The sequence below is a fragment of the Paramisgurnus dabryanus genome, chromosome 6, assembly GCF_030506205.2.
Source record: "Paramisgurnus dabryanus chromosome 6, PD_genome_1.1, whole genome shotgun sequence".
Lineage (NCBI taxonomy): Eukaryota > Metazoa > Chordata > Actinopteri > Cypriniformes > Cobitidae > Paramisgurnus > Paramisgurnus dabryanus.
In genome coordinates this window covers 30933128-30956642 of record NC_133342.1, presented here as the reverse complement: position 1 = coordinate 30956642, position 23515 = coordinate 30933128, and the positions used below count along the sequence as shown (strand labels likewise).

Below are 23515 nucleotides of genomic sequence, written 5' to 3'. Positions count from 1 at the left end.
GTTATACATTTTAAAAAAATGTATAAAATTAAATGGTTTAACTAAATGGTTCTTTGAGAAATCAAAAAAGGTAATTTTATGGCATCACAATGAACTTTTTAACCACCTTCATTTTTAAGAGTGAACACTGGCTATTTTAATCCATGGGACAAAAATTGACAATCACAAGCATTGGGTTAAATTAAAGTTAAATGTCCATACTTGAAACAGTCCGGCATTTTGGGCTAAAACAACCCAGCATAGGTTAATTAAAAACTCAATGGTTGGGTTTGTCCCTTTTTGACCCAACTTCAGTTTAAAAATAACCTGGGGTCTCATTTATAAAATGTAGGATCCTTCCTAAAAGTTTAAAGCCAAAACTGGTGTCCCCAGTGATTGTATAGTAAAAGATCAACACAGTGACAGTTATGGCGCGTTTCCATCGCATAGTACTCCACGGTTTGGTTTAGGTCAGGTCGGGTCAGCTCACCTCACTTTGGCTTGGTTAGCTTTTCCATCGATTTTTGTATCACTTCGGAGTGGGAGGGATTATAGGCGTGTCGTTATATTTGCGCTGCCTACTGCTGTGACATCATACAAGTGAGAGCGTTGTTGTACATTCCCATACATTTATTTATTTCTCTGGTAGTGACGATTCTCTCAGACCAATCAGTGAGCTACAGTGTTTTCGCTTCACGTTTTGGTATCAGCTCGAGTCGCTTGGAACCCCGACCGAGGTGGTACTAAAAAAAGTATCGGGTACTACGTACTGCACCCAGTGGAGAAGCTCACTTAGTTTTGGTAAACCATTCTATGCAAACATGTGAAAGAATAGGTTATTGAAATTTGGCTCCTTTGGTAACTGGTATACGCACGTTTCCAGCTCAGTTTTGTGTGTACGCACACTTTATAAATGAGACCCCTGGTATTTGTAGGAATTTAATTAGAATCCTGTTTTTTAGGAATACTGTTATAATGTGCTGCACAAATCCTGATCGGAGCATCCAAAATCTATGTGCATGTAAGCTTTTTGGGCAAAGACCTCACAATTTTGAAGCGGTTGTATTTGATCATGAACATTTAATACATGCCGAGAGCATTTTGTTCAAAATCTCATTTTTGACAGAAGCGGCATTTGCATCTAAGCTCCTTATATAGACTCTAAAAATGCTGGGTTGCTTTCGACTAACATTGGGTCAAAAAGGGACAAACCAAGCCAGACAAACCCCCTAAAAATCTAATGTTTGGCCCAACACTAGGTTGAAAATGACCCAGCATTTAGGTGTAACTGACAGTTAAATAGCCCAGGACAAACAAGTGAGTTGTGAACAACAACAAAAAAAACCATCCAGCATTAGGAATTAAATATGTGTAAATTAAGAGAGTAATTTTAGACTTTAAGCTTGGAGTTATGGATGTAAAATCAGATATTATTGTGTGATGTGGAGTGGAGTGTATGTAAACATCTGTTAAATAGCTTTATTACACGGCTCTCTGGAATGCTTGATTCTGATTGGTCAGTTGAGACATTTGCAGGTTCGTTATTTTCAAATAATAACCGCTCCATATTAATAACGCATAGCCGGACTACTTGCACGAGTAAAATCGCTCCGCGCCAATAAAGATCAATAAGATCTTTATCTGTTTGGCGCCATCTTGTGACAAACACTGGACAACCACGACAAGACACAGAGAGCTTACTGAGACTGAACTTGACAAAATAGAGCATGACAGCTACGAAGCCAACACACAAAAAAATACAGAATGGGCATTAAGACTTCTCAAAGACTGGCTAAAAGAGAAAAAATGGAGACAAGTATGAAGCAGAGGATCTTAATAAGGTATTACGATCATTCTATGCATCTATGCAAAGTTTCGCGGAAGGATAAAAATGTTAATTTAAAACAAATATGCCAATAAAATGTTTAAAATTCATATTCATGTCCAGTTTTTTTCTTATGTGGCAAGTAGCCGTGTAATAAGCAGGATAATGTAGAGGCAGCCGGTAGGGTCCTGATCACACTGTCGGGGCTTATTTCCCAATAACTACCGGCTGCCTCTACATTATCCCTTACTAATCAGTACAGTGCTGTGTAAAAAAACAGACTGTCCTTTTTTATTAACAGTTAGTAGTGTGGTGTGTGGGTTGAGTTGTAGGTGCTAGCTACCAATATGGTTTCAAAACCTGTTTGTGATGTTATCATGTTCATTTAAACATGGTAGTAGTTACATATTTTTAGAAGTCCATAACTTAGAAGATACAGAAGTTTGTTTTCACTGAACTGTTCTTTTGTTCTGATCATAGCGCCACTGACAGCTGTAGTCCGTCATACGTTTATGATGAAGTTGCTTGTCTTTCGAGTGGCTCACTTCATGGTGACACCCTATTAAAGATGCTCTCGCTTTTAAACATCAAAGTCAGGACCTGACCGGTGTCTCCAGGCCTAATTAATTTCTCTTAGGAGCTGCATGGATTGAAATCCGTGTCAAGTCTTAGCATGCTGTATGAAAATTAGGCTTGATAAGAAAGTGTGAGTTTTTCTATCATGAGAATTAGAAGTGCCCAGAGATGCACGTCAGTCCTCACATGAATTATATTTTCCATCGACTGTATGTTGAATGAGAGCTGGAGGGGGGCTGTAGGGCTTTTTAATCTCGGAGGAAAACCAACAACTACTTAAAAGTTTTGTAGGCCTACATGGTTTTAAGTGATAAATAAGAAAAACAGCTTTGGACATGTTTATGTTACAAGTCATCTTACCAGTATCAGGATCTGAATAACCTATATCATAAAATCTCATAATTACATCTACATTTGGCTTGGCATTTTGTAAATCGATAACTAATATATATTTTTTAAACTTACTGTAAGTCATAGTGTATAATGTATAGCTTTAATGCCCTTTGTATAGCTAAGTCTCTTTGGATAAAAAACTGAAAAGGCCGCCCACTTAAATCTCCCCGAATGTCCATCCTGTCAATTATAATATCACGATTACAGACAGGAGTTATAGTGTCGTGTGTATGTGTGGGCAATAGAGAGAGAGAGAGAGCGACAAAGTGATGAATATATTGTTAGAAAGAGCTTCAGGCAGTGGGTGATGACTTAATCTGTCATTTCCTGATGCAGATGTGATTTCTGAAGCACAAGATAGCTCTCCCGCTTCACCAGATGTTTCTTTATGGAGTCTCCTTCACAGTGCTTCACCAGGTTTATTTTCCAATTTAGCTGATGCTTTATAACTTAAAACGGTGTACAATGCAATTCCCACTCAATTGTTTTGGTTTAAAGTGTTTTTAGTGGCTTTAATGGAGGTCTTTCTGTGTGGAGTTTGCGTGTTTTCCTCTCACAGTTAGGTAAATTGGAGATGAAATTGCAGTTTCCCCAACGTGTGTGTGTACAGATTAACCAGTTCTCCTGATGAATACTGTATATAGCCATAAAAATAGACATACATAAATCACGAATCAAGTTAGTTACACTGAACTAACTATTCAGTGTAACTAACTAAATAAATACATGTGTTTTTGTGTTCATATACAATTGTTCCTCATTACTGTAAGTCCATAATTTTATACAATAGTGGTTGCCCTTGTGCTTATGGTCACAATGTCCCAATTATGGCCATAGAGTAGCTTCAAAGTTGCACTGTGTAGATTAGGGTGGTCTTTATTTTTCAACTTTTAAAAATTCCTGCCCTAACCCACCAATATGTTTGAATAAATAAATACAAAATTGGACAAACATTTTTTAGTGTTCATTAATATTTAGAGGTTGCTCAAGACCTTTGAAGTTTAACACATTTGTGTATTATGTGATACTTTCTGATAGCATGTATAATTGTTTAATAATATATGGCAGCAATGGACTTATTTGACCATGCTCCAAGCTATTAAAACTCTTGTTTTAGTTGTGATATGTCTTTCAAAGCAAGAACGCTTTAATGTGAATGAAGCACAATATACACAATATAATGAGACAATGGCTAAGGCAACACAAAGCAAGTACGCTATATGGTTACTCGGATCAGAAGAGACAGAAATAACTGGAACAAAGTTACCCTCCAAGAAGCAAGTCTTGTGTGTGTTGTGCATTTTTAAATGGTACAGTTTTTGCAAAAATACGTAATTTCGGAAATATTCAAAGGCTTTGGGCAACCTCTAGATATTGTAGGAACAATTCAAAATTTTGCACAGTGTGTTTTTATTAATATCCGTAGACATTTAGGGGGTGAGAGTTGAACATTTAAAAAAAAAGGACCTATTATAAGGACCATACTAGTGTAGATTTTAGTAACATCTAGCGGATTGTGAATTGCAACCAGCGCCTCAGTCCCCAGCTCACTCCTCCCTTACGAAACGCATAGTGAAGCTACGGCTGCCTCTTCTGAGACAACGTAGGCTCTTCCGAAAACTTAAAGGAATATTCCGTTTGCTTAAAAGAAAAATCCAGATAATTTACTCACCACCATGTCATCCAAAATGTTGATGTCTTTCTTTGTTCAGTCCAGAAGAAATTATGTTTTTTGAGGAAAACATTGCAGGATTTTTCTCATTTGAATGGACTTTAATAGACACCACCACTTAACACTTAACTCAACACTTAACATTTTTTTTTCAACGGAGTTTCAAAAGACTCTAAACGATCCCAAACGAGGCATAAGGGTCTTATCTAGCGAAACGATTGTCATTTTTGACAATAAAAATAAAAATTAAAGCTGCAAGCAGCGTTTACCGGGTTTCGAGCATTAAAGCACATACAACATGTCAGATGTCGTCGACCAGGCTGATACACCACATCGCATCCAGAAAAACGTAAGAGATGGTCAGAAACGGTTCAGACAGACTATGTAGCTTACACACAGGTGCACCTGAAATGAAATGGCCGTGATTAGTTGAATTACAAGGCCATTGAGTCGGGTTCAAGCGATTTGGGACCTTAAGACCTTTAAGGACATGCCTGTGTAGTTTTGCTGAATTGTACAAAATAAATTATAAAAAATAAGCTACCTCACACACCTGTTCAAAGTCATCAGCAAAAAAGGTGCTATCATTCAGTGAAATGTCTCCCTCTCTTCTCACGAAGCATTGACAAATAGAACACTGAAGGAAATGTTTGTGGTGCTTACAGTGGCAAAACTTGGGTCACAAAATGTTAAAATAGTGTAAAAAAGTCAAACGAGCCGAACCCCATATCTCTACGATGTTCTGATACAAAGATACAGCTCTTGCTAAATGGTTGCTAGGGAATTCTGATTGGTTGGGAGTGAATTGCAATCCACCAATGATTATACTCAAAGCCATGAAAGGCATAATCCACGATGACTCATGATTTTAGATATAAGGTTGCAGTATTTTTAAGTCAAAATAACAAATAACCACTAGGTGGCGCTATGAAAAACTTGTGCATGCAACGTCATGAATTAGTTACATCTAGCTAGTATCATGGCTATACACTTAAGTTTAGTGAAAAAACTGTTGTATGACCATTGTGCTAGCTCAACGTCAAAGGTTTTGTTCAATTATGAGGCCAACTAGTGGTGCAGGCATACCATTTTTTTTTGTATTGCCTCAGACTCTGCTCAGACATCAGCGTATCAAATCTGGTAAAAAAATATCATTTTGTTGCGGAGTTATAACCATTTATGTGTAAAAAACACAAAATTTGGAGTAAATTTTTCGTTTTTTGCAATTTTCGGCCATTTCTGATGGAAATTTTAACATAATGCCAATAGAACTTTTTGTTCAGAAGGTAATACAATATTCTTCCTATGGTTGTTTCGAGTCGATCGGATGAACCCTCGCGGAGTTATTCGCGCATGTTTTTTAAGCGCTATTTTCCTGTGCAGAACCAACCGTAAAGCAAAACCTAGCATGCTTGGTATCATTGGACTCGGCAACAATTCAGGACTCCAAGGAAAAACGTCGCATGAAAATACGTTAATCTCAGCCTAAGTTATAAGCATTATTCGATTCGTATGACCACTAGGTGGCGCTGTGACGAAACGATGCATGAAACCTCAGGCCATGACTCTCATCACAAGTACCAAGTGTCGTGTTGATACTTCATTCCTGTCCCCAGTTATAGCCAATAATGTTCTAGTGCCTGCCCACAATTCAGACGTGTGGGCGTGGCATGTTGACCGTGAGTCGAAAGTTCAACTTTTTTTTGATAATTATTGATATTCAAACTCCAAGGAACATTTTAGCACTGGAATGATTCCGATCGGGCGAAAAACCTAGGACTAGTTCGTTTTTATTTTTTTCGACAAAATCGAAAATAGCGAAAAAATTTGCATACCGGAAATGAAATCGGAGATATACAATTTTTAAGTTTGGAGCCAGGGCTTACAATGATACCAAACACTTGAGTGTAGGATGTCCGGTTTAGGAGTTATGAGCCCCAACGCGTCGGGCATTGCTATAGCGCCACCTATGGGCCGATTTGGCTGATTCACTGTATCTGAGTAGCCTGCTAATATACAACCAGTTGACCAAGTGGCAAGTTTCTACGACTTACGGTTTGTGCTGGGCGACGCGTTTTATGGCGGAAAAATAATAATAATAATAAATATAGCTGCAAGCAGCAATTGCCGGGTTTCGAGCTTTAAGGCAACGTCAAAAACCTCACACTTCGCTTACCAGGCTGAGCAGTTAAACCCGTACACAGCCACAATGAATGTTAGACCATCTCGCTCCAGAAAATGAAAGAGATGGTCAAAAAAGGATCATACAGACTATGTATGCTTACACACAGGTGCACCTATAAGACAAACATGTAATGTCCTAAATGTGACGTTATGAGGATAATTTGTTAAGGAGAATTAGTTTTTCAGATGTATAACGTAACATACAATTCAGAAATGGCCGTGTTTAGTTGAACTACAAGGCCATTGAGTCGTGGTATGGTGCAATGGTGCAAACAGACTGCACACGTGTACATAAGAAACAAACACAGCAGCGCAGCAGACCGCAAGGACCTACAGTGAACAGCAAACACAGCTGGAAAGATAATGCTTGACTTATTTAATGTCCTCATGAATTGTGTTATGATAACCCCAGGACTAAGCACAAGGCAAAACCGGGCATGTTTGGTATCGTTGGACTCTGCAAAAATTCAGGACTCCTGTGAAAAAAGTCCCATGAAAATATGGTGACTGCAGCCAAAGTTGTAGGCGTGTAAAATATGCGTCCGAAACTGCAGGTTCCCCCAGGTCCTGACTGCCATCAGAATTACCGAGTACCATGTCATTACGCATACGTTTGGTGAAGATACAACCTTAAATACATTAGTTATCAGCAAGAAAACGGCTCTCATTCAGTGAAATCTCTCCACTCTCTACTCACTTCTAAGTGAAAATAACAAATAAGCGCAGGGTGGCGCTACGACAAAATTGTGCATGCAACGTCAGGTCATGACTTTGTTACATCTAACTAGTATCATGGCTAAACACTTCAGTTTAGTCAAAAAACTGTTGTAAGACCATTGGGCTCGCTCAATGTCAAAGGTTTTGTTCAATTATGAGGCCAACTAGTGGTGCAGGCATATTATTTTTTGGGTATTGCCTCAGACTCTGCTCAGACATCAGTGTATCAAATCTGGTGAAAAAATGTCATTTCGTTGCGGAGGTATAACCATTTATGTGTAAAAACGACAAATTTTGGGGTAATTTTTCGTTTTTTGTAATTTTCGGCCATTTCTGATGAAAATTTTAACATAACGCCAATAGACTTTTTTGTTCAGAAGGTAATGCAATGTTCTTCCTATGGTCGTTTCGAGTCGATCGGAATAACCCTCGCGGAGTTATTCGCGCGTGTTTTTTAAGCACTTTTTTCCTGTGCAGAACTAACTGTAAGGCGAAATCTGGCATGCTTGGTATCGTAGGACTCGGAAACAATTCAGGATGCTAAAAAAAGCAACTCCCATGAAAATCTCTTGACCACAGATAAAGTTATAGGCGTGAAAGCTGCAACCATTGCATAATCACAGTATTTAGTGCTATTTTCCCCGTTATAGCGCCATCTAGTGTCCAATCGGCGAGCTTTTTATATCACGACCTTAGACCGATGGCCTACACATATGATTCAAGCCCCATGATGATATCTCAAACGCCTCTCGAGTTATGGCCGTTTAAATGTTTTAAGCTCCGCCCAGTTCGGTTTTTGGCCACTCCTTGCGTGTTTGAATACAAATTTCAACTTTTTTTCGATAATTATTCATATTCCCACTCCACAGAATCAATCAGCTTTCGTTAGGTTCAGATCGGATGAAAAACCTAGGACTAGTTCGCAAAAGTAGGTTTGAACGTTATCGCCAATAACTAACGAACCGTTTGATTGACAGCAACGCTTCAAGAGGCAAAGTTTTTCGTCATGAACCGATCTATCATATGATGTCATGTTTGTGTATGTATGTCAAACGTCACGTGATACAGGCACCGAAATACGGTATTACGCCCCCTAGTGGCGAAATGACACCATAATTCTTACAGACCTTCTGGAGCAGTACACGAACAAGCACAGTGAGTGTCGTTCCGATCGACCTTCGTTAACCCTGTCAAATCATCCCTCACACTTCATTGGCCGATGACGGCCATGTTTTTGCAGATACGCCAATGTCCTTCTAGACCCTCATGGTACATTGCACAAAGACACACCATACCAAATATGAAGTGTATCGGGCTTACGGTTGTGTAGTGATAGCCATTTTCGACCCTCAAGCTTATTATAGCGCCACCTAGTGGCCAAAATCCGCGTATTTTTTCCTGTGACCCCGGAGTGAGCTGATACACATGTGTACCAAACCGCGTTAAGATATCTCTAACCGTTCACGAGTTATAGCCATTTTCCTGGAGATAGTCTACTTCCGGTATTGAATTTTGGCGCCCCTTAGTGACACTGAAGCGAAATTACACATTCTGTTCGATAATTATTTACCTACTCACTCCACAGATTTCTCCTGCGTTGGAACGATTCCGATCGGGCGAAAAACCTAGGACTAGTTCAGTTTGGCTTGAAATGCATATTATGCAAATTAGCGAAAAAATTTGCATACCGGAAATGAAATCGGAGATATACATTTTTTAAGTTTGGAGCCAGGGATTACAATGATACCAAACACTTGAGTGTAGGATGTCCGGTTTAGGAGTTATGAGCCCCAACGCGTCGGGCATTGCTATAGCGCCACCTATGGGCCGATTTGGCTGATTCACTGTATCTGAGTAGCCTGCTAATATACAACCAGTTGACCAAGTGGCAAGTTTCTACGACTTACGGTTTGTGCTGGGCGACGCGTTTTATGGCGGAAAAATAATAATAATAATAATAATAATAATAATAATAATAATAAAACAGACAAATACAATAGGTTTTCAGCACTTCGTGCTCGAAACCCTAATTAAAGCTGCAAGCAGCGTTTACCGGGTTTCGAGCATTAAAGCACATACAACATGTCAGATGTCGTCGACCAGGCTGATACACCACATCGCATCCAGAAAAACGTAAGAGATGGTCAGAAACGGTTCAGACAGACTATGTAGCTTACACACAGGTGCACCTATAGGACAAACATGTCACATCCTTAATGTTAAGTCATTCTGATAATTTGTTAACGAGAATTAGTTTTTCAGATTTATACCGTAAAATACAATTCAGAAATGGCCGTGTTTAGTTGAATTTCAATGCCATTGAGTCAGGTTCAAGCGATTTGGGACCTTAAGACCTTTAAGGGCATGCCTGTGTAGTTTTGCTGAATTGTACAAAATAAATTATAAAAAATAAGCTACCTCACACACCTGTTCAAAGTCATCAGCAAAAAAGGTGCTATCATTCAGTGAAATGTCTCCCTCTCTTCTCACAAAGCATTGACAAATAGAACACTGAAGGAAATGTTTGTGGTGCTTACAGTGGCAAAACTTGGGTCACAAAATGTTAAAATAGTGTAAAAAAGTCAAACGAGCTGAAACTCATATCTCTACGATGTTCTGATTCAAAGATACAGCTCTTGCTAAATGGTTGCTAGGGTATTCTGATTGGTTGCTAGGGAGTGAATTGCAATCCACCAATGATTATACTCAAAGCCATGAAAGGCATAATCCACGATGACTCATGATTTTAGATATAAGGTTGCAGTATTTTTAAGTCAAAATAACAAATAACCACTAGGTGGCGCTATGAAAAACTTGTGCATGCAACGTCATGAATGTGTTACATCTAGCTAGTATCATGGCTATACACTTAAGTTTAGTGAAAAAAACTGTTGTATGACCATTGTGCTAGCTCAACGTCAAAGGTTTTGTTCAATTATGAGGCCAACTAGTGGTGCAGGCATACCATTTTTTTTGTATTGCCTCAGACTCTGCTCAGACATCAGCGTATCAAATCTGGTAAAAAAATATCATTTCGTTGCGGAGTTATAACCATTTATGTGTAAAAAACACAAAATTTGGAGTAAATTTTTCGTTTTTTGCAATTTTCGGCCATTTCTGATGGAAATTTTAACATAATGCCAATAGAACTTTTTGTTCAGAAGGTAATACAATATTCTTCCTATGGTTGTTTCGAGTCGATCGGATGAACCCTCGCGGAGTTATTCGCGCATGTTTTTTAAGTGCTATTTTCCTGTGCAGAACCAACCGTAAAGCAAAACCTGGCATGCTTGGTATCATTGGACTCGGCAACAATTCAGGAGTCCATTGAAAAACGTCGCATGAAAATACGTTAAACTCAGCCTAAGTTATAAGCATTATTCGATTCGTATGACCACTAGGTGGCGCTGTGACGAAACGATGCATGAAACCTCAGGCCATGACTCTCATCACAAGTACCAAGTGTCGTGTTGATACTTCATTCCTGTCCCCAGTTATAGCCAATAATGTTCTAGTGCCTGCCCACAATTCAGACGTGTGGGCGTGGCATGTTGACCGTGAGTCGAAAGTTCAACTTTTTTTTGATAATTATTGATATTCAAACTCCAAGGAACATTTTAGCACTGGAATGATTCCGATCGGGCGAAAAACCTAGGACTAGTTCGTTTTTATTTTTTTCGACAAAATCGAAAATAGCGGAAAATTTTTCATGACGGAAATGAAATCGGAGATATACATTTTTTAAGTTTGGAGCCAGGGATTACAATGATACCAAACACTTGAGTGTAGGATGTCCGGTTTAGGAGTTATGAGCCCCAACGCGTCGGGCATTGCTATAGCGCCACCTATGGGCCGATTTGGCTGATTCACTGTATCTGAGTAGCCTGCTAATATACAACCAGTTGACCAAGTGGCAAGTTTCTACGACTTACGGTTTGTGCTGGGCGACGCGTTTTATGGCGGAAAAATAATAATAATAATAATAATAATAATAATAATAAAACAGACAAATACAATAGGTTTTCAGCACTTCGTGCTCGAAACCCTAATAATAAAACAGACAAATACAATAGGTTTTCAGCACTTCGTGCTCGAAACCCTAAATATACACTTTTAAAGCACAACTTCTCGTCCAGATCCAGTCGTGATGCGCCAGCGTGACCCCACGCAATACGTTATGACGTCAAGAGGTCACAGAGGACGAATGCGAAACTACGCCCCAGTGTTTACAAGTGTGGAGAAAGAGGACCGTTCCGACGTTGTTGTATGTGGAATGATACTAATTAATGTCTTTGTGTCAGTTTATTGTTTACAAGGGTCCGCAAATGTGCGTTTTATATAAAAATCCGTTTTATTTTTTCCCAAATTCTGTTTTATTTTTTCCCAAATTCCGTTTTATCCGTTTTAATTTTTGGCAATTATATTTTTTACCCTTTACTGTTATTTTAGTCATAAAAAGAGTGTGCCTTTAATGTTAATGATTAAAATGTAAATGATTTTGGGAAAAACTGGATAACAGGATTACTTAATGACTATATAAAAGATGCATTTACACACGCACATACACACACACACGCGCGCGCGCGCACGCGCACACACAACTCAATTCAATGCATTGTTTAGTGTTGTTGCAGGAGGCTACAACAAGGTGTCAAAGCAGTGGTGCCTTCAGAAGTGGCTTAAACACATCAATCCAGCGGAACGCGATCCATATTTTATACACAATCGCTTGAAATGCATATAACTTTACAAACATACACAGGATAGTGATCTGACTTTCAGGACAGCATGATTAAATGCGAGGGATAGTTAGTTTGCCTCAGCTCGCTTGAAATGCATAAAACTGAACAAATACATGAGGATTTGTGTTCACACTTCGGACAGATGCGAGAGCGTGTGCACGTGAGAGAGGTGCAGTGAGACAGACGTGGATGAGAGAGTGCATGTATCTTTGCGCTCACCGTGAATCGAGTGTTGACAAAACTTACAAAATGACAGTTCTCCGGACTGCCGGTCCAGTGCACTTTCACCGGTAGAAGGATGTAAAAACACGAGTTACAGCAGGGAGCTACACTGCGACCAAAATGGTCGCATATGCGACCTTTTGAACTGCCGTTGCGACCCTAATTTTTAATGGGTCGCAAATGTGCTACCTAATGTTTTAGACAATATGCTATGATTTACTATGAGCATTTATTAAAACAGAAATGTGGATTTTAAGAATACGTTTTATAACGTGCTCTGAGCCATCAACACGTTGGCTTCATTTTGCGTGAAAGCACGTCGTGTCTCTCCCTATCAGTGTGCGTTTGCGTGCTCAGCTGTTTCTCAATGATTTGGGTGGGACGCGACGCAAGCGCAGTGTCTTCCATGTTTCTGAACTTGAGCAGAGGCTTTCTTCACTGAGGACGCGGGACTCGTATGGTTCCGGGTTTATATTTTAAATGGTCTGTCGGGTCCGGTTAGGTCCTAGTTTAATTACTTTGGGTCCCAAGTCTGATTAATGTTTTGTTTATAACCCGAGTCGATCGGAAAACGTCCATGAGCGCTACCGCGCTAAAGCTCGAGTGCAGTTTCAGCGTGCCTCCGGTTTCTATGGCGAGGGTTCTTGTTACGACCACGCGCTGCTTTTTCTTTCTCACATTTTTTTAATAATCTTATTATTAATTAACCATATATTTTCTTAAACCATATCCATATTAAGTTTGGACAGAGATTGTAGCAAAAAGCAATGCTAATGTCAAGCCAATTGCACTGAACGAGCAAAGCAATGTAAAGTCTGTCACCGGGACAGCAAGTTAGACTTTTAAATCTGAAATAATGAGTGGATTAAGCTTTTTAAATCGGCAAGAGAGAAATAGAAAGATAGAGCAGAAGCAGCAAAAGTGCCTTTCTAATAGAAATTATAACCATTATAACATCAGTCACATTTATAATCTATAGACCTGCACTGTCTATTAATATACTATACATAGTATTGTATTATATTGAGTTTGATAAAAGGGGTCTAATTGCTTCATATATCAGTGCAAAAACAGTAAGTCTTTTCGTGGTGCTTTGACAAACAGTGTCAGCTTTTGTGAAATATAATGTGAAATTAATATTAATTTTCAATGAATCAAATTATTGTGTTGTGTCACACATTATTAGTTCTACATCACATGTATAGTAGACCATTATTTGTCAGTGGGTAATAATTGCCCTTTTCACCGGCTACCACCACCAAGTAAATTTCAGATCTGTGGGAAACACTGCAACGTTTAAGAAAACAAGGCGGCATGTGGTTTAAAAGATGGCAAGTAAAATAAAAAGCATATCTGTATGCAATACGGTTTCATTATTGTTCATTATTATCCAGAGCGCCTTAATATAACTTGAAAAAAATATGTGCGACCAAATCATATTTTGCGCCAGTAACTGAAAAAGTTGGTAGCGCAAGTGCCACCGGTGGAAAAGGTTAGTGTAGTTCCCTGTACAGGCTGCCTGGAACGCATAAGGTCGTGAGTCGTGGTTTTGAAGTCGTAACTCACGGGTTTAAAAACCTGCCTGGAACGCAGCATTAGTGCTCAGTGTCGAATTTCTTAATTTTTTCGCTGACGAAAGCAGAGTCGTGGAGAGCCGCTTCGCCATGGTTTCAGTGTTTTGGAGGGGTCTGAAACGACGGGAGGGGCGTGTCGCCCAGATTTACTTCCCCCGGTCTGCATTTCTCCAGACATACGTTCGTCTCCCACACAAAAACATAATTTTATTCAAAATATGTAAAATCCTGCGTTAATACTATATTCCGTGTTAATTAGCCAATTCGCGGAAATTATAGGGCCCTATATATGTAACATGTGACCTCCCTACATCACTACGCATTTACGTTAGGTCGCACTGGACCGGATCTAGACATAAAGTTGTTGTTTAAAAGTGTATATTTGTTATTTTTATTGTCAAAAATGACAATCATTTCGCTAGATAAGATTCTTATGCCTCGTTTGGGATCGTTTATAGTCCTTTGAAACTCCGTTGAAAACTGTTAAGTGTTGAGTTAAGTATTAAATGTTGGGCTATATTCAAGTCCATTAATTAAAATGAGAAAAATCCTGCAATGTTTTCCTCAAAAAACATAATTTCTTCTCGACTGAACAAAGAAAGACATCAACATTTTGGATGACATGGTGGTGAGTAAATTATCTGGATTTTTCTTTTAAGAAAATTGACTATTCCTTTAATGAGACAATGACTTCGGAGGCATGAAGGCAGCTAAGAGAAATGTTTTCGGACACACTTCAAAGGGAGCGTGTTTGAAATATAAACAGAGAGCGCCTTTGTGATAACTAATCACATATTTGAAAACTACAATACTTATTTCTCACTAGAAATGAAATTAAAAGGTGTAAAGAGTGAAAATATACATTTATTTACACTAAATTAGTGCTCCAGCCGCTTTATTGGCCACCATTTTATTTTTTCGAACTCGACCAGGCTCGACCAATCACATTCCCCATGCACGCACACGCATAGAATTGTGGGACAAGATTTCCGGAGTCATGAAGTGAACCTAACATTGGATTTGAGCATGCCTTGATGCCTTCCTGCCTTGGAAAGCTGCCGCAGAAGGCAGTAATTTAGTGTTTTTGGACAGAGCCGTAGTGACAAAACATGCTCTATATAGCAAATGGTCCGTTTAGGGTACCTTTAGTTTGACACTGTGCGCATCCTCATTCCTTAATGTAACGTCCATCTACGCATTTCCAACAAAGCATTCATTTTCATTTATTTTTGTGTGCTAGTGTCAGCACGTGAATGCAATGCAGCAACAAAACAATTGTAGCAGCGAAAACACGGTGAATAAAACAGAAAACAATCGTACGCAAATCGTGGGTTTGGAAATATTTTGTATTTGGAAAATAGATTGAACAAACAGATTGGCGGAAAGCCTTTGCCAGCACCAGCTGAAACACTAAAGACTTTGACTGTTGCCATCATACGCTTTTTTCTATTATTTATTTTTCTTTTTTGAAAATAATTATTTTTTTACTTATTTTGTTCCCAATTGGGACAGAGATTGTGCCATTCCCAAAGAGTTTAAACTCTCATGTTATATATTTTGGTTGCACTTGTGAGTTGTATGTAACTGCTTACCTAGGCATGTAATATTAAAGTATCAATAAATTAATTGAATTGTAATTGCATCAAAGAAAAGTTTAATGTAGCATCAAATATCGCACCACAAGCGAAGATAACCAATACCGTACCGTATCGCATCGATCTGTCTGATCTACATCCCTAATAAAAACAACTCATTCTAAGGCAAAACAATACAGTTAGTTTAGGTTTTATACACCACCACTGATAATATAGTTATATATTGCATTTCTGTCCTCCTAAAAAATACACACTGCACTTTTAACTTGCTAAAACAAAGTTAGAAATGCATTACAGTGTAAAATAGCTTTTGTTCAGGCATGTACTGCAAGCAAACTGTTTTCTTATGTTCGATGGTGAATTATGTATGCAGTATGCACGCTTAAAAAGTGGCACATTTTAGTCTGTCGGTTATTAAAAATTGAGCATATGGATGCTGTACTTGTACCAATTTATTTGCAAGATTCTCTTGTGTAAATGTGAAACGTTGTATTGTATCTGTTAGTTAACTGTGACTGAGGTGTGATGTAAAATATTTATTAACTTCCATTTTTGCTTGTGGCGCAAGTTAAGCAAGTACCAGTTTTTATCTTTTACTATTATTATATTATTTTGTAGATTTAGTTTGATAATGTGTTATTAAAATGACTAATACGTGGCACTGTTTCATTTGATTTATTATTGACTATGTTTATTGAGACTAAATTGCCAATTTCTGGACGGTTTGCAAATGTAACCTAGTTAATATTGACATTTTCAACAGTGGCTTTGAGAACCGAAGCATGCAGAGCACGTTTCTCTTTCAGTTAAGTGGATGTATGTGAAACGAATGAGCTTAATTTTGCATCATGTGTTCAGAAACATCTGGCACTGTTTTATTAAAACATGGATTAGAAAGCATTTGAAAAGAGCAGTCAGTTGCTATACTTTATTCATTTATAATCATAATGTCATTGTACACTATTATGCCCTTTTCCAACGACATTTTCAATTAACTAGTGAGATAAATGAAATATGAAAGTGCTCTGATTAAGTCTTTGTCATTTCCGAGGAGAACGAAACAAAGCTTAAGACATGGTGGTGTATGTGTGGTAATACAAATTTTGCAGAAAGACTTTTTGCTCAAAATTTTGCCGAGGGGGCTTCTTTTACAAGGCCCTCAGAGCTGTGATGAATATTTCAGTAGCCTTGGTTTTGGTACTTGAACATTCAGAATATTCTTTTAGACAAACTTGCAAGTCAGCGAGTATGCTTACTCATTCTAGTTCACATCAGAGACTGATGACAAGTCAAGGCAATGGTAAGAATTTTGCAAATGCGATTTTGCGAGTATTTATAATATATATCAATGAAGTAATAACTCTGTGTGACCCCAGTCTTATTGGGTTAGTGTTATATCGATGTCCTAAATTAAGGGCCATTACTCTGCTCATGCATCCACCCACTCTACAGCTCCAGGGACAGATGAACACAGCACTCTCTGTTGGCTTTTTAGCATTTACGTTTCAGCAGACCCTGTTATCCAAAGTGACTTACAGCAATGAAGAAAACAATAAAACGATTTGTCTCACAGAGACCATACAAAATTATATCTTTTACACATTTAACCTGAATATTAAATGAAATGCCGTAATTTGAGGGCACCATGAGTCTCAATGTCATTAGGTTGTATTAGCAGACAGAACTGATTGCATGTCTTGTGTTAAACTGTTAGGCTTTTTGTTTCTGTGTTCGGATATGCAGCACTAAGTAGGATGTCTGAATTTTCCGTATACGAACAATACCCGAATGAGATATTGCATTGGATGAGATTCTGTAGTGGGCAACCACTGACCACTTTGCTATCCCACAAGGATGCAGGAGCTGAGGAAATGTGTGAAGGGCAGCTCTACCTACAGTACAGTGCTGCTAGAACTACTTTTGGTACTTTTCCATTGCATAGTAGTACCACACGGGTCAGGTTGTGTCAGCTCACGTTACTTTGGCTTGGTTAGCTTTTCTATTGAGTTTAGTACCACATCAAAAAGTGTGCAGTGTTTTCCATACATTCATTCATTTGTCAGTCCGCCACAAAATCAAAATTGACCATGACAAATAGATGTTTGCACATCGCGTTTATCACTATACCTCTGTCTCACATGACTGTACAAACACCCGTGGGTTATTTATTATTGTCTTTTATTCATTCTGACTCATTAACACATTAAAAGAGTTATAACTTGGACATATGACGAAGCATTTCTGTCGGGGTTTCGAAAAGTTTTCGAGTACTGAATCTCTTGCGTTATATGGGCACTTCACCCGTAATGGCACACGCACACAAGCAACCAAGAGCTAACACGAAATTAACGTCACCAAAGAAGTATGTGTTTTATTTTAAGATAAATGTAAGCTTGTTTAGCTTCCCAAATAACCTAGCATTATGGGTACAATAGATGTAGTTGGTTTCCCGGGATAGAAGAGGATGTGATTGAAGTGTGTTTGTTGAATGCTGGATTTCGTTGAAATTGGGTGGTCCCATCCAGGTCATGTAATGCAGGCGGTACGTAAAAATGCATCAAATGTCTGGTATAGGCAATCGGCGCGTAAGTGCATATAATGTAAACAACATGAAAATGTAGTGAATCATAAGTTATGCAGAGATAATGAGATAATGGATTTTTTGTGTTTTGCCTCCTCGTGTCTCGCTCTGCCTGCTGTACACCTCCAGGAGCTCTGCTTTTTTCGGAATGTAGCGGTACAGCTGATCTGTTTTTTTTTATAAATCTGATAAAACCATTAAAAATTATTATGGCTGTATTATGGATAAAAGCGCCTGCCATATGCATGAATGTAAAAATAAAATAAATCAATAAATTTACTGTATTAGTTTAAAAAGTAAGTTCTTTATTAAATTTATACAAATGAAGAGTTTGGTTCCAAAACGCAATAAATTCATTTTGACTAATTTGGGTAAAAATGTGTTTTCTATACCAAGAAAGTGACAATATTTTCTGTTACAAACTTTCACATAGCATCTTAATTTATAATAACATTAAAAATTCATAATTTGATTTTCAAAGATTTATTATAAAAATTTATTATTTTTTCTGCAAAATGCTATAAATCTATTGAATCAATATAAAATGTGCCTTCATCTTTGCCATATTATATTAATTTAGTTGACTAGTGGTATACACTGATAAAAACATTAATAGCAAATATCAAAACACTTACTTTGTCATATTAAGAACACTGTCAATGCTGCTGTCATCCTTGGGACATCGTCACCGAACTTTTTTTGACAGCGATCAGCTGTAAAATGTTTTGGTCCTGCTCGATTTTCGTTGACTTTGAGTAAAAAAAAATGGAACGTTTTTATAAGATCCCCTGGTGTCAATGTGTTAGCATGACTAGGGATGCTAAACAATTAATTGTGATTAATCGTTAGCAGAATAAAAGTTTTTGTTTACATCACATATGTGTGTAAACTGTGTATAATAAATATGTTTATATATAAATATGAACACATTCATGTATAATTTTAAGAAAAAAAATTTATATATTAAGTATTTATTTTTATATATAATATAAATTATACATAAATATCCAAATGTATATACACATGTAAACATTTCTAAAACATATACATGCATGTGTGTACATTTATTTAGACAAAGTTATTATACACAGTTCACACACATATATGATGTAAACAAAAACTTTTATTCTGCTAACGATTAATCGCGATTAATCGTTAAGCATCCCTAAGCCTGACAGAAGCTTGATGGTGTCGTTTGAGAACATTAAGCAACAGTCGGCATTTTTCGCCCTTCGCCCGAGTGTCTCTTACGTAAATTATTCGATTTTGATGGCTTACGTTTCTTCCCCGCCAAAGAAAACCACCACAGGTTTATTAAAGCCATCAAAATATTATTTAGTTTGTTTGTTGATTACGAAGTACAAAGTAGATGATGAAAACTAGGATTTAGTGTGTATTCAAAGCTCCGCCATCCTTGTTTACAATGCATGGAATGGTGCGCTGTGATTGGTTAAGCGGATTTATTGCATTCTACAGAGAAAGAGGACTGGCGTTTTTCACGATTTGAAAAAAGGGAGAAAAGATGACAGAATAACACGGCAGATATCGATTTTGCGTAAAATAAAGAATTTACTTTTTATTATACTGATATAATACTGATTTTGGCAGTAACATTTTTTTTTTTTTAATAGAGTTTATCACGTTTTGGAACCAAAATCTTCATATTATGAAGATATTTGAATTCAAAACCTGAAAACAGTCTGTCCTGTTTTCATCATCTGTTGACGTCTTGCTTCTTTGTTCCCTCCCTCAGTTTTCTATTCTTATTTCATATATTACCTTTCTCCTCATTCTCAGTAGCTATGTATTTTCGGCTGTCTGTTCTCACAGTATGTCTTTGACGGCTGAGGTGATTCATTATTGGGGTTGGTGAGTGTTGAGCAATTCCCTTAAGGAGATGAGAACAGGGCCTAGCTGTGTGAATTGTGTCAAACCTTGTTTTTTTCTCCCTAGTGTTGTTGATGCTTATTGCAGAGGAGTCACACATGTTAGGTGGGGTAGCGGATATAGAAGGCAGGTGTGCTTGCGCTTTAAGTCCAGTCTCTGCAGGTGACACACACACAGGCAGAGTCTGTGCGATGGAGAGCTGTTGAGCAGATCCCACCACCCATCTTAACTGGCACTGGGGAGATTTCACCAGCTGTCCATGTGAAAAATCAAGAGGCTTTCCCATCAAGTTTATGTCCAGTAATCGCAGTAGGAGAGAATGAGAAAATAGCCGCAGGTCTTAGACTTCAGGCTGTGGCGCGTTGCTGCGTAAACTTGTGTGTCGTTGGCCTCTGACACTTCTGCTTGATTGGAAAAACCCATCAACGTTGTAATAGCTCACAGCAAGATCTGGACAACCAATTTGGTGTTTTCTTTGTTTAATCGCAATTAAAGCCAGAGAAAGCTGCAAATCTGTAATAACATTCAAGCCCTTTTTACGTAGAGATTATGGAATATACATGGAAATTGTGCACATTTATTTTTGTTTCATTCACACTGAGAAAGATTCTCTGGCATTTTAGTTTATGACAAATCATAAGGGGCGCGTGATGTTTTGTTATGCTGGTGAATGATCTCAGCTTCAGCACAGATAGTGGTGAGCTCCCTGATCTCTGCTTCAGTCCAGTTTGCAAATATTTCTCGTCTTGAATGTTGATCTGCGTTTAAATCCCTGTGTCAAAGCTGAAGTTCTGATTGCAATGGCACGTGTGTCCTCACTACGACACGCCCTTTACGGCATTGCTTCTGCATTGTGTTCACACGGAATTCTTTCCGTAAATGTTACGGCAATGTTAATAGGTGCTTTTTACGGGAACAATCACAGATAGGGCTGTCAGCATGATCAAATAATCGTCTCATCGCATTTGTTTGACCTCATCGCAATGATTTCCGATCACCGCAATGATTGCACATCTCTCTAAAAACACAAGGGGGTGCTGCAGTGCCTGTATAAATGAGACTTTATTAGATTACTTTAAATATGTGTTATAATATTTACTGCCAGGTGAACCCTGCAAAAGATTTAATTACATAATCACAGCAATGTGTGAAAATTATTTCATGAACAAACAAAACAATTTATGAGAATTAAATGTCAAAGCAAAAAAACAGACAATTAAAGGGATAGTTCGGCCAAAAATGATATTAAACCCATGATTTACTCACCCCCAAGCTGTCCGAGTTGCATATGTCCATCGTTTTTCAGACAAACACATTTTCGGATATTTTAGAAAATGTTTTAGATCTTTCAGTTGATTAAATGTAATGTTACGGGGTCCACGACCTTCAAGTCCAAAAAAAGTGCGTCCATCCTTCACAAAATAAATCCAAACGGCTCCAGGATGATAAACAAAGGTCTTCTGAGGGTAATCCGCACGGTGTTGTTGTAGAAATATCCATATTTAAAACTTTATTAACATAAATAACTACCTTCCGGTAGCGCCTCCATCTTAGTCGCGTCCGCATTCAGGATGAGAGCTTGCACAGCCTACGGAGGCTACTCTGCTGCTGCTCTGTGCCCCCGCCCTCCGAATTTGTCATACGTCACTAAGAAAAGTGCGTACACTACGCTAATACTCTCTCCTGAATACAGAGGAGTCTAAGATGGCGGCGCTACCGGAAGGTAGTTATTTGCGTTAATAAAGTTTTAAATATGGATATTTCTACAACAACACCGCGCGGACTTGAAGGTTGTGGACCCCGTAACATTACATTTAATCAACTGAAAGATCTAAAACATTTTCTAAAATATCCGAAAATGTGTTTGTCTGAAAAACGATGGACATATGCAACTCGGACAGCTTGGGGGTTAGTAAATCATGGGTTTAATATCATTTTTGGCCGAACTATCCCTTTAATCGTCATAATCATCAAAGCCCTAAAACAGGCAATTAATCGTAATAACCGTCACAATTTATTAGACAATTAGCCGTCAGCCAAATTTCAACATTGACCTAGCGGAAATTTTCTGGGACCAAGATGCTTTGTGAATGGGGTTTTAGGGCTCTATTTTAACGATCTGAAATGCAAGTGCGAAGCGCAACGCGCAAGTGAGTTTGTGGGCGGATCTTGGGCGCTGTTGCTATTTTCCCGGCGTGAGAAATAACTCTTGCGCCGGGCGCAAATCAATAAGGGGTTGGTCTGAAGTAGGTTCATTATTCATAGGTGTGGTTTGGGCGTAACGTCAAATAAACCAATCAGAACGCTAGCCAACATTCCCTTTAAACGCAAGGGCGCAAGTTCCATGGCGGGTTGCTATTATTATGACGGATTTACCAGGCGCACGCCAGGAGCGGTTCACAGCCGAGGAGACCGACGTCCTTGTACGGGGGAATCCCACGCTTGCCAGCATAAATCGGGCACGCCGTGTAACGGGAGGTGGATCTGCCTCAGGACCTGACGCCAGCAGAGGACATCGCTGCGTCCACCCTCACCGCTGAAAGGGTTTGGGGGCTTTGAAATCGGACCCAAGAAACGCAAGCAAGGTCCAACCCCAAAGTACTCTTACAAATCAAGTTCATATACATTAAGGTTTCTTATGAAAACATTTTAATTATTATTTACATAAAATAAACGTAATACAGCCACACAACAAACTTATGAAAATATTTTAATCGTTATTTGCATGAGAATTTTTTAACGCAGCCACACAATAAATAAAAACTATCACCACAATGCTCACCACTATGATTCCCCTTATCTCGTGTATTAATATTTTTAAGTGTAACAATTTATGATTTGCAAAAATAACTGTTGCATCTGTGTAGATTAGATAAGCAAAGTGTATGCGTGTTGTGCACGCTATACATTATGGTCAAGCATGCGCCCTTAAAATAGCATAATGAACCACGCGCAACGCGCCACTGACTTTAGACTAGTTTTTTTTGGTTAGTAGCGCAATTGTTTTTTGAAACTGCAAAATAGCATAAGAGATGGTTTGCGCCGCAACACGCCTCCTTTTTGCGCTGAACCGCCCAGGGAGCGCAAGTTCATTCCCTAGTTTGCTGACGTGCATCTGTGGAGGGAAAAACCCCGCTGTGCGCCGGCGCAAAATACGAATGATACATGCGTCACTGACAAAGTCAATTGCGCTTGGTGCAAGATAGGGCCCTTAGTGTTTGACCAAGGTGTTTGCTTTTGTAAAATAAGCAATTTTAGGGTGGGTGTTGGGTGTTGAGGCGAAATTTGGGTCCAGAAACTAAACGCATTTTTATATGCTGTTGTGGCATTCAGGCACACAGAATTCATTAGCACAGAACGGGAAAGCTACTCTGGCATAGTATTAACATAATTATGGTTTGCTTAAACAGTAATTGTCTGTGGCAATAGAGAACATCTAAACATAATAATCCACTTTAGCTTCACAACGTTTCAATCTAAGAACTAATTCAACATTTTTTATTGCTTGCACCTAACAGCAAAATCATAAGTTGACAGCAGAATGATATATTCATCTTGTTTGATTTTT

General features: G+C 38.4%; 1 protein-coding gene across 1 annotated transcript in view; it reads left to right on the top strand.

Annotated features, from left to right (window-relative positions):
- The window catches only part of b4galt2 (UDP-Gal:betaGlcNAc beta 1,4- galactosyltransferase, polypeptide 2), a 160058-nt gene that overhangs the window by 15579 nt on the left and 120964 nt on the right, over positions 1-23515 (top strand). The window lies entirely within an intron of this gene.